This window comes from Dromiciops gliroides, chromosome 2, assembly GCF_019393635.1.
Source record: "Dromiciops gliroides isolate mDroGli1 chromosome 2, mDroGli1.pri, whole genome shotgun sequence".
Classification (NCBI taxonomy): Eukaryota; Metazoa; Chordata; class Mammalia; order Microbiotheria; family Microbiotheriidae; genus Dromiciops; species Dromiciops gliroides.
In genome coordinates this window covers 433,358,424-433,368,810 of record NC_057862.1, presented here as the reverse complement: position 1 = coordinate 433,368,810, position 10,387 = coordinate 433,358,424, and the positions used below count along the sequence as shown (strand labels likewise).

Below are 10,387 nucleotides of genomic sequence, written 5' to 3'. Positions count from 1 at the left end.
AAATGTTATAGCCCCTTGATTCCTCAATATGTCTGTCTTGTTATCTGGTGATCTTTGCTTTTTCTTCTCACAGGAGAAACTTCTTCTGATTTGTCCTAAGCCCCATGTCTGTTCCAACATTCAGAGTTTACAATGGGTTAAGTGAGAGGGAGAGATCCAAAGATTACTATAGGGTCAGATCTAGGATGCAGGGGAAAATTTAGATAATGAAAAATAAGAAGATAGCCATAAAAATTAATTTGAGAAAATAAAAATAGAGAATGTAAGTTTCTTGAGGTCTGACAATATCTTCACTTTTTGTATTTATGTCTGGCATATAGTAAACACTTAAAACATTTTTCATTAATTAACCAATCAATTCATTCATTAAGTTACTCACCAAAATACCTGTTCTTCCTTATATCATCACTACACATTTACTAAACTTTCTACTATATGCCAGATACTGTTGTTTATGCCTTTGTATTCTCATAACCTAGAATATCTAATTGGCATTGTGGATAATAGAGTACTGGACCAGACCTAGAGTTAGGAAGGTCTGTGCTATGGGGAAATCAGGTGGGGATTTGAAATAGGGGTAAGGGTTTGGGATAGGGGTTCTTAGGAATTCCTCTTTAAAGAATTATACCCTCTTGCACACAAATTCAATTAGAATAAAATAATAGTTTATTTAGGTGCTAGGGAAAGAAAACCGAGAGAGAAATTCTTGGACTTCTCGTGGGGAGAAGGCATGGCACAGAGGCATGGCTCTGAGATACCTATCTCCTTGAGCAGGAGACAGGCAGATACTTTTATAAGGGACTGATGGGGGTGATCATCTGACTGTGGAAAGTTCCCTTATTGGGGGAGGACAATCCCCCACTGGTGGTGGCTGGGAGAAGTTGGGTGAGGGGTGGCTGCGGATCTCTCAAGCCATCTCTCTCCCCCTCACTCCAGAAAGGGAGCAGGCACACCTAATCTTGTCTTCCTGAGGGGTGGGGGAGACTGGAATGAAGGGTGGTGGTCCTGGAGCTAACTCGGTCCTGATCCAGTGCAGCTTATCTCTTTAGGTGTGTCTGTCCTTTGGTTTAGTTTCTCAAGGAGAAGGTTCTTTTGATTTACCCCACAAAACTTCTTGGGTACCCAGGCCATTCAAATGAGGTACCCAGGCCCATAAAATTCTGAATTCAAATCTAGTCTTAAGACACTTCCTACTATGACTTTAGGCAAGCCACTTAACCTCTGCCTTAGTTTCCTCATATGTAAAACTGACATAACGACAGTACCTCTCTCCCCTTGGTTTTTGTGAAGATAAAATGAGATATAACCTTGGCTTACCTGGGCATGTCCCATACACCTAACATAAAGTCACCCTTAGGGGCCTTTAGAGCACACCCATATTGTGTAACAAGGAAGCCTATGTGTCCCCAACCATGTGAGTGAGTATGTCTTACAATATAGATAAAAATATCTAACATTTACCCAGCCCCTTTCCAAAGTGGCTGCACTGATCACCTCCACCTACAATTCACAAGTGTGCCACTATTCATATTTTTGCAAATTTGTTAGGTTTAAGGTAATGCCTCAGGATTACTTTGATTTGCATTTCTCTTTGTCAACCTGAAAATTAATAAAAATAACCAATTTAACAGAGTTAAGGCTTTTAATAGGGGCAAAGGAGTTACAACTCATGATACCTCCATAACAAGTGCCCAAAGAATGGGGTTAGGAAAAGTTTATATGGGGTACCAAAAGAGAGTGATGAAATTGACTTTGGGAGGTTAGTTGTTTGAAAAACAAGCTAAGTTACATAAAGAAAGCTTGGAAATCTAGAGGGGAAGAGTTTGGGACTTTTACAAAATAATCAGAATTTGGAATTATAATGGTTGGTCATCCCCAGGTAATTCATTGGCCTGGGAATGAAAACTACATGGAGTTCAATCAGTTCTCAGTCAACTGTTTGTCATCTTGTTATTAGTGATTTAGAGCATTCTTTACTATAGCTATTAATAGATTTAAGTTCTTTTGAGAATTGTTTGCTCATTTCCTTTGACTACTTTTATATTGTGGAATGACTTTTGGTTACACATATGGTGTGTGTATTGATGTTCATATGTAAACAAATATCCATGTGGCTATATATCATATGCATATTATTTTTATGGTATGTATAGACATACTCATATGCATATATATTTTCATTGTCAATATATCTTGGATACCAAGCCCTTATCTGAAAATTTTGATAAGAAAATTTATTCCATTCTATCTATAATTTTCCTTTTTACACTAGATGTATTTATTGTGTTTGTGCAGAAGCTTTTCAGTTTTATGTAATGAATGTTATTTATTTTATCTTTTATTATTATCTCTATCCTTTGGTTAAGAATACATCTCTTACCCATAGCTATGGATATTTATTTGTTTTGCATCTCTGCTAATTTTTTATGAGATAATCTATTAAGTTCACACATTCATTTTGAATTTATTGTGGCATATGATATAAGATGTTGTTCTAAGTCTAATTTCTGCTAAACAGCTTTCCAATTTTTCCAGTAGTTCCTTTTAAATCAAATATGTTTTTCCCTATGTAAATTATATTATTTGATTTATCAAATACTGAGTTGCTGAGTTCTATTACTTTTTATTTATGTTGTCTAGTCTGTTGCATTGACCTACTTCTTTCATTTTTAAGATTAATATCAATTAGTTTTTTATGGCTGCTTCTTTTAATGTAATTTAAGGTCTGGAAGTTCTCTCTTCCTTCATCCCTACATTTTTAAAAATTATTTTCCTACCCATTTTAGAATGTTTATTTTTCCAAATAAATTGTATTATTTTATTGACTTCTTTTATAATATATCCCACTGATATTTTGATTGGTATAGCATTCAAACTATAAATTAATTTTAGTAGAATTCTCTTATGTTTTTAACTATCTCCTGTTTTGACTTATTTGCTTGTGCTCAGAGTCTTTAACTGAGTTTTCTTCTTCCTGAGATCTCTAGTGATTTGTCTTTTCTTCTTATATTGCCCTATTGCTTACTTTCTTATTCCTTCCCCTTTGATTTCCCCAGAGGCCAGCTCTCAAACCTACCTCAGCCTCCTGACATGCTGTGTGTTACCCTCCAATCTCTATCCAAATGGGTAAGTAGCTAGGTGACATACTGGATAGGTGTTGATGCACCATCTAGCTGCTCCCCGTGTGTATATATATATATATATATACATAGTAATAAAATTATACATTTCAACAATTTCTAAATAATGTCCCAAAGCTATCATTTAAAGACTAATATAATCATAATATGCATTAAAAGAATCTACTTGGCAAGATGAAAAGAGTAAAAGTGTTATTCTGAAAATCTGGGTTCAAGTCCTAGTCATATTTCATATTGACTGCCTAGCCATGGATAGGTTAGTAGGTATGTTGTGCCTCAGTTTCCTTATTTATATAATGCAGATAGCAGTACTTATACTACGTGCCTCACAGGACTGCTTAAAAAATGTGCTCTATAAAACTTAAAAGCTAATTATATAACTTCTCTCTTTGCTTCTGGGTTTCTGTATAATGCTTAGTGATTGCTCAAAGGCTATAAACAATAAAATGATTGTTAAAGATTCATCATCTGCAGCTGACAGGATCACTCAGGCATGAATCCTGTGCTCTGCTGTGAAGACAGTAGCCCCCAAACCAGTCAAGTAACCAACAAGCCAACTGAAGGGGAGAGACAGGAAGGTTATAAACACATTCTCAGTTGCCTGTTTTCCTGATTGATGCAGCTCATTTCACAATTGTGCACAATGGAGCCAGAAGGGGAGGTAGACTCATTTAGTGAAAACAGTCACTTTACAGTCTCCCTGACATTGCTCCTCTTAAGCTCTGTGTATAATCTAAATAGAGGCAGCTAGATGAGAATGTTTCATTGACAAACATGTCCTAATAAAGCTTTAAAAATGATAGGGACTATTTTGTCTTTTAGTTGGATTGTTGTAACAAAGATAGGGTTGTTGGAAACAGAATAATCTTTTGTCCCAGGATTAGGCTTTCAGGAATCATTTCCACCAAAAACAAGCTATTTCCACTGACTGGGAGGGAGTCACCTTGGAAAAGAAATGGAAAAGAGCACATTCCAGGAGTCCCTTAAAATCTTGGGAATTTCTGTAGGGGTGTAGATTAGAAAAGACCAGATTGGGGGCAGCTAGATGGCGCAGTGGATAAATTCCTGGATTCAGGAGGGCCTGAGTTCAAATCTGGCCTCAAACACTTGACACTGACTAGCTGTGTGACCTTGGGCAAGTCACTTAACTTTCATTACCTAGTTGGGGATGGGGAGGAAGGCCAGATATAAGGAATTTGGTAGCAAAGGTAGATGGGCTCCTCCTGGTCCCAGATTATGCTGCTGACTTGATCTTTTTACATTAATAATGATTTTTCTGGAGCCTACTAGAGATTTTTTTCTACAAGTTGAAGCCAACAAATAAGTTCTTTATAGTGAAAAGATCCTGGATGATAAACAGGAAGCCTAATTCTAGAACAGAATGGGCTATTACACCAGGACATATCCTTGCCCTCTGTTTCTTTTATATAGCTCTGGTTAGGTTACTCCTCTGCTCAAAAATCTACAGGGTCTTCCTTTTGCCTGCTGAATAAAATTCAAACTTCTTTGTCTGACATTCAAGACCATCCACCATCTGGTATAACTAAATCATCATATTTATATCACAAAACCACTTATGTTCACTAATCCCTGATGACAGATCCATATATTTGTGTCATCCCCTGCTCCTGCCCCCTGGCCCAGTCCATGCTTTTTTTCTTTGAAAAACAACATAGTAGAAAGAAATATGCTATTCAATTCAATAAATCTTTTTTTTTTTTTTAAGTGAGGCAATTGGGGTTAAGTGACTTGCCCGGGGTCACACCGCTAGTAAGTGTTAAGTGTCTGAGGTAGGATTTGAACTCAGGTACTCCTGACTCCAGGGCCAGTGCTCTATCCACTGCGCCACCTAGCCGCCCCCTCAATAAATCTTTATTAAGTTGTCCGTACCATGTTCAAGGTACTGTTATAAGGAGGATCAAAATTCAACAGTCTTTACCATCAAGGATCTTACATTCTCTTGAAGGAAATAATATGTACAAAGATAAACTAATAATAATAACTTAAGCTTTAATAAATAGATGGAGGAGAGAAAGAGAGAAGGGAGGGAGGGAAGGAGAGAGAGAGAGAGTTTTTAGGCGGCATTTTAGTTGACTAAATCAAATGTCTTTTTACAGAAACAAACAATAGTTATTCGAAATAGAATGGGGTGGAGGAAGGAGCAGGGGTAAAGGAGGTTGGGGGAGAGTGGGGGTGGGGCAAAATGGCTGAGAAAAAAAGCAAGGACCTGCCTAAGCTCTCCCCAAAATCCCTCTAAATACCTTCAAATAATGCCATAAGATGACTTCTGGAGCAGCAGAACCCACAAAAAAGAACAGGGTGAAAGAATTTCCTAGCCAAAGACAACTTAGAAGGTCAGCAGGAAAGATCTGTAATATTGGGATGAGAGTGGACTACAGTCCAGCTCAGACTGCACCAGCACAGACCCAAACCCAACCCCAGCAAACTAAGACCAGGCCTTGGAAGTCTCTGAATCAGCAGGAACAACTGCTTCTGGAATTCTTAGACTACAGATGGTAAGGGGATTGAACAATTGGTAAGAAGGAGATTACAGGGATCTCTTTGCTAGGACTGAGGTAGGACCCTGTTGCTTTACCCATACTCCCATCCAGGTCACAGTCTTCGGTGTCAATCTCAGGCTAGGGAAAAGCACAAGCATACCACAGCTTGCAGCCACAGTGGAGTGGAACTCTGTTCATAGTTCCAGGGCAGAAAAGCAGGCCTGTAGTTGCTTACAGACCAGAGCACAGGCCAGGAGAGTAGTAAACATATCTTCCTTGGAAGAACTAAAAACTTTAAAATTCCTAGAAGTATCTCTGAAAACAGCTGCACAAACCCCCTGAACCTTGGGACAGTTTGCCCTCCACTGTATAAGCAGTGTCCGACTTTAACAGTTAAAAGTCAAGAAATGGGCTGGGAAAATGAGAAAAACTGTAAAAAAAAAAATTCTGACCAGAAGATCAAAATACATACTCAGAAGAAAATAACAAAGTCAAAGCTCCTACATCCAAAGCTTCCAAGAAAAAAATATGAATTTGTCTCAGGCCATGGATGTGCTCAAGAAGGACTTTGAAGATAAGGAGAGGTAGAGAAAAAAATGGAAAGAGAAATGAGAGTGATGCAGGAAAGTCATGAAAAAAAAAGTCAACAGCTTGGTAAAAGAGACACAAAAAAAATACTGAAGAAAATAACACCTTAAAAAACAGACTAGGCCAAATAGTAAAAGACGTACAAAAAGTCAATAAGGAAAAGAATGCCTTGGAAAGCCAAACTGGCCAAATGGGAAAAGAGTTATAAAAGCTCTCTGAAGGAAATAACTCCTTAAAAATTAGGATTGAGCAAAAGGAAGCTGATGATTTTATGAGAAGTCAAGAAACAATAAAGAAAACCCAAAAGAATGAAAAAAATAGAAAAAATGTGAAATATCTCATTGGAAAAAAAACTGACTTGGAAAATAGACCCAGGAGAGATAATTTGAAAATTATTGGACTATCTGAAATCCTTAAAAAAGAGAATTGGTCAAAAGGTAAAAGAGATAAGCCACTGAAGAGAAGAGCACTTAAAAAACAGAATTGGTTAAAGGAAAAGGAGGTACTATAGTCAGGCACTATGGTCAGTACTTTAAAATTATTTCATTTGATCCTCACAACCACCTTGGGGGGGGGCGGAGTATTATTATTATCCCCATTTTACAGATGAGAAAACTGAGGCAAACAGCAATTAAGTCAAATAGCTAGTATCTGAGGCCAGATTTGAACTCAAATCTTCCTGACTCTACGCCAAACTCTCTATCTACTGTGTCATCTAGCTGCCTAATAGCTACCAAATTTGTTTTAAAGAAAAAAGTGACAGTCAAACCATGTAAATATAATTTAAAATTATAATACTGACAAAATTAATTTATAGATTTGGCGCTATGCTAATCAATTTACCAAAGTAATACTTTTTAAAGCTAGACAAAATAATCACAAAAATTAATTTAGAAGAACAAAGATCTGGAATCTAAAGGGAAATAATGGAAAAAATGAAAAAAGTGATAGAATGAAAGGGGAATATATTTGTGACCTTAAATTTCACTGTAAAGAAATAATAAAAAAAATTTATTTGATGAGAATTAAAAAATAAAAAGTAGATGAATGGAACAAACTATTTTAAAAAGAATCAGAAACAATTGAGCTTAATAACCCAGTATTTTATAAGCCTGATAACATAAATTAAATGAGGAGAGAATCTCTCCATTTTATAAGAATTTCAAGGAAACCTATAAATCAGTTTGGTAGAAATTTGATTTAGCACGACAGCTTACAAAATATAAATACCATAAGTTCAAAATTGACACATGAACAGAATATGAAAACAATATCAGGTACCATTCACATGAATAGAAAGCATCGGATGGAGCCATTCACAGAAGATAAAATCAATACTTTTGATTACATAAACTTAAAACATTTTTTGTAATAGGAATCAGATTGACATATCAATAATAATAATAATAATAATAATATTTGAAAAAAGTAAGAGCTTCAAAATAGCTTGGAAAGGCATTTATGAAATGATGTATTGGGAAGTGAGCAGAACCAAGAGAATCCTCTACACAGAGACAGCAATATGGTTTGATGAAGAACTGTGAATGACTTAACTATTATCAGCAATGCAATGATCAGAGTCAATCCCAAAGGAATATTGACGAAACATACTATCCACCTCCAGGGAAAGAACTGATAGTATTGGAACAGATTGGGGCAGGCTATTTTTCACATTCTTTCATTAAGTGAGAAATATGGTGATGTTTTCCATGATCATATATGTATAACCCATATCAGATTATTTACTGCCTTGAGAAGGGGGGAGGATACAGGGCAAGGGAGGGATAGAGATTGGAAAAGAAAAATATAAATTAAAATGTTTAATCAGGAAAGGTGGGGGAGGGGTGCACTGGGAAGTATACAGGAGGTATATATGTATTTATATACACACACACATATATATGTTGTGCATTTGTGAGTTATTTAGGTATTATTTATATAGTTATTATATATAAACAAATATGTCATATAAATTATTACATAAATTGATTTGTATTTGTTATTTATAAAACATGTTTAAGGAATTAAAATACTAAGTTATATATATTAGAATATATCTAGGTATATCTCAATGTAATAATGTAGAAACTTTACACTATATATGTCATATATGTGTCTGCATGTATCTATGTCTTATATATGTATAAATATAATAATGTATCATAAATAGAATAAAACATTAAATAATAATAATGATAGGAATCAAAACAACATTGAATTTTCATCTCGCATCTAGGAAATTGACAAAGATTATAAAATTTAGATGTGGTCAATGTTGAAGGGGTGTTGTGGGTGGGGGGAGGAACACTAATATGGTATATAGATATATTGAGTTAGTTCGTTATTATAGAAAGCAATTTAGAATTTGTAAGGAAAGTGACTAAATGTTCATATCCTTTGACCTAGGTGATCCATTTATAGGTATATAGCCAAATTATGCAATGATAAGAAGAAATATTCTACACACACACACACACACACACACACACATCCACACACACAGAAAAGAGAGAGAACTTACAACAACAATTTTTTTGCAGTAGCAAAGAACTGGAACAAAGTAGCTGCCCATTGATTGGAGAAAAAATAAATTACATGAATATAATGTGATTATTACTGTGCTGTAAGAAATGACAAATATAAAGAAGTTTGTAAAGCATTGGAAGACATATAAATAATCGCAGTGAAAAAATAGAGCCAGAAAGCATTACATTACGATGGCTTTCAATAATTTAAATAAAATAGAACTATTTTTTAATTTTGTAGGTGAAGCCTGATCCTCAAGAAGAGTTTTGAAAGGTACCTCCTTCCATACCTTGAAGTACTGGGCATCTATGTTCGTGGTATATTGCATATACTATCAGACTCAGTTGAGGAGCTGATTCATTTTATTAGACTGCTTTTAATTTCTTTTTTTTTTCTTTCAAAGGATGTCTTGATGGTTGGAGAAAAGAGAGAGATGCTCAAAAGTGAAGGTGCTATGAAACAAATAAAGTTTTAAAAATTATCTCTTTTACTCCATCCCCATTAAATAATAATTTTCTTAAAGGTTATGTACCAAATTTATTGCAAAAAGACCCACAATCCTAGCAGTTGCCTTATCGGTAGGATTTCTGGTAGCGAGCCCGGGCTCCAGGTCCACCAAACTTCTTGGACTCGCAGCGACGAAGGTCAGCCACCAGCAGAGTTCGGTCATACTGGATAAGGATGTCTTTGATTTCCTTCTTGGAAGCCTCGTCCACATATTTCTGATAATAGGCCACCAGAGCTTTGTAGATGGACTGCCGGATAGCTAAATCTGAGCGACATGGCCTCCTCCTTTAACTTGGACCCGGATATCTACGCCAGCAAACCGTTCCTTGCCCAGTAGGAGGACAGGTTCCAACAGCTTGTACTGCAGGGTTCGAGGCTCAATCTTCTCAGTGAGTGTCCCGTTTACCTTGATCAGCCCATTGCCTCTCTTGCAGGTGGGCCACAGTGGTGGCAGTTTTCTTTCGCCCAAAGACCTGGACGGACTGGAGCGGCCCCTTGGACAGCATGCTGTTGGGGGGCGGCACAGACTCTGAGCGGGTTTGGCAGTGGAGGTAGTGGCGGCGCAACAGAAGCCGAAGACTGGAGCTCCTCACCGGCTTGGCACCAAGGCAAGAAAGGGGCAGTGGAACTGTTAAATAATAATTTAATGTTTCTTTCCCTAGTCAGACATTTTTTATGTATATGAAAGAATTTTTATTTTCCAAAATATATGCAAAAAACAATTTTAACATCATTTTTTTTAAAACTTTGTGTTCCAACTTCTCTTCCTCCTCCATTCCCACCCCCACCTACTAGAATCAGCATTTCAAAATAAGTTATACACGAATAGTCATTCCCACATTAGCTAGGTTGTGAGAGAAAACAATCAAAAAACCCCAAAACTTCAGAATGAGAAATTGTCAAAGGGGAATTTTTTTAATGTATTTCCATCTGTTTTCAGATACTATCAGTCTTTCTCTGTAGATGGGTTACAATTTTTCATAACTCCTTCAGGGTTATATTAGATCATTGCCTGCTGAAAATAACCCATGCTTCCCAGGAGATCATCTTACACTATTGCTGTTATTTGTATACAGTCATTTCATTCTGCTTCAGTTCATGTAGGTCTTTCCAGGTTTTTCTGAT

General features: G+C 36.4%; 1 pseudogene; it reads right to left on the bottom strand.

The window, feature by feature from the left end:
- Positions 1–9,327: 9,327 nt before the first annotated feature.
- LOC122742982 lies at positions 9,328–9,768 on the bottom strand (annotated as a pseudogene).
- Positions 9,769–10,387: the final 619 nt, after the last annotated feature.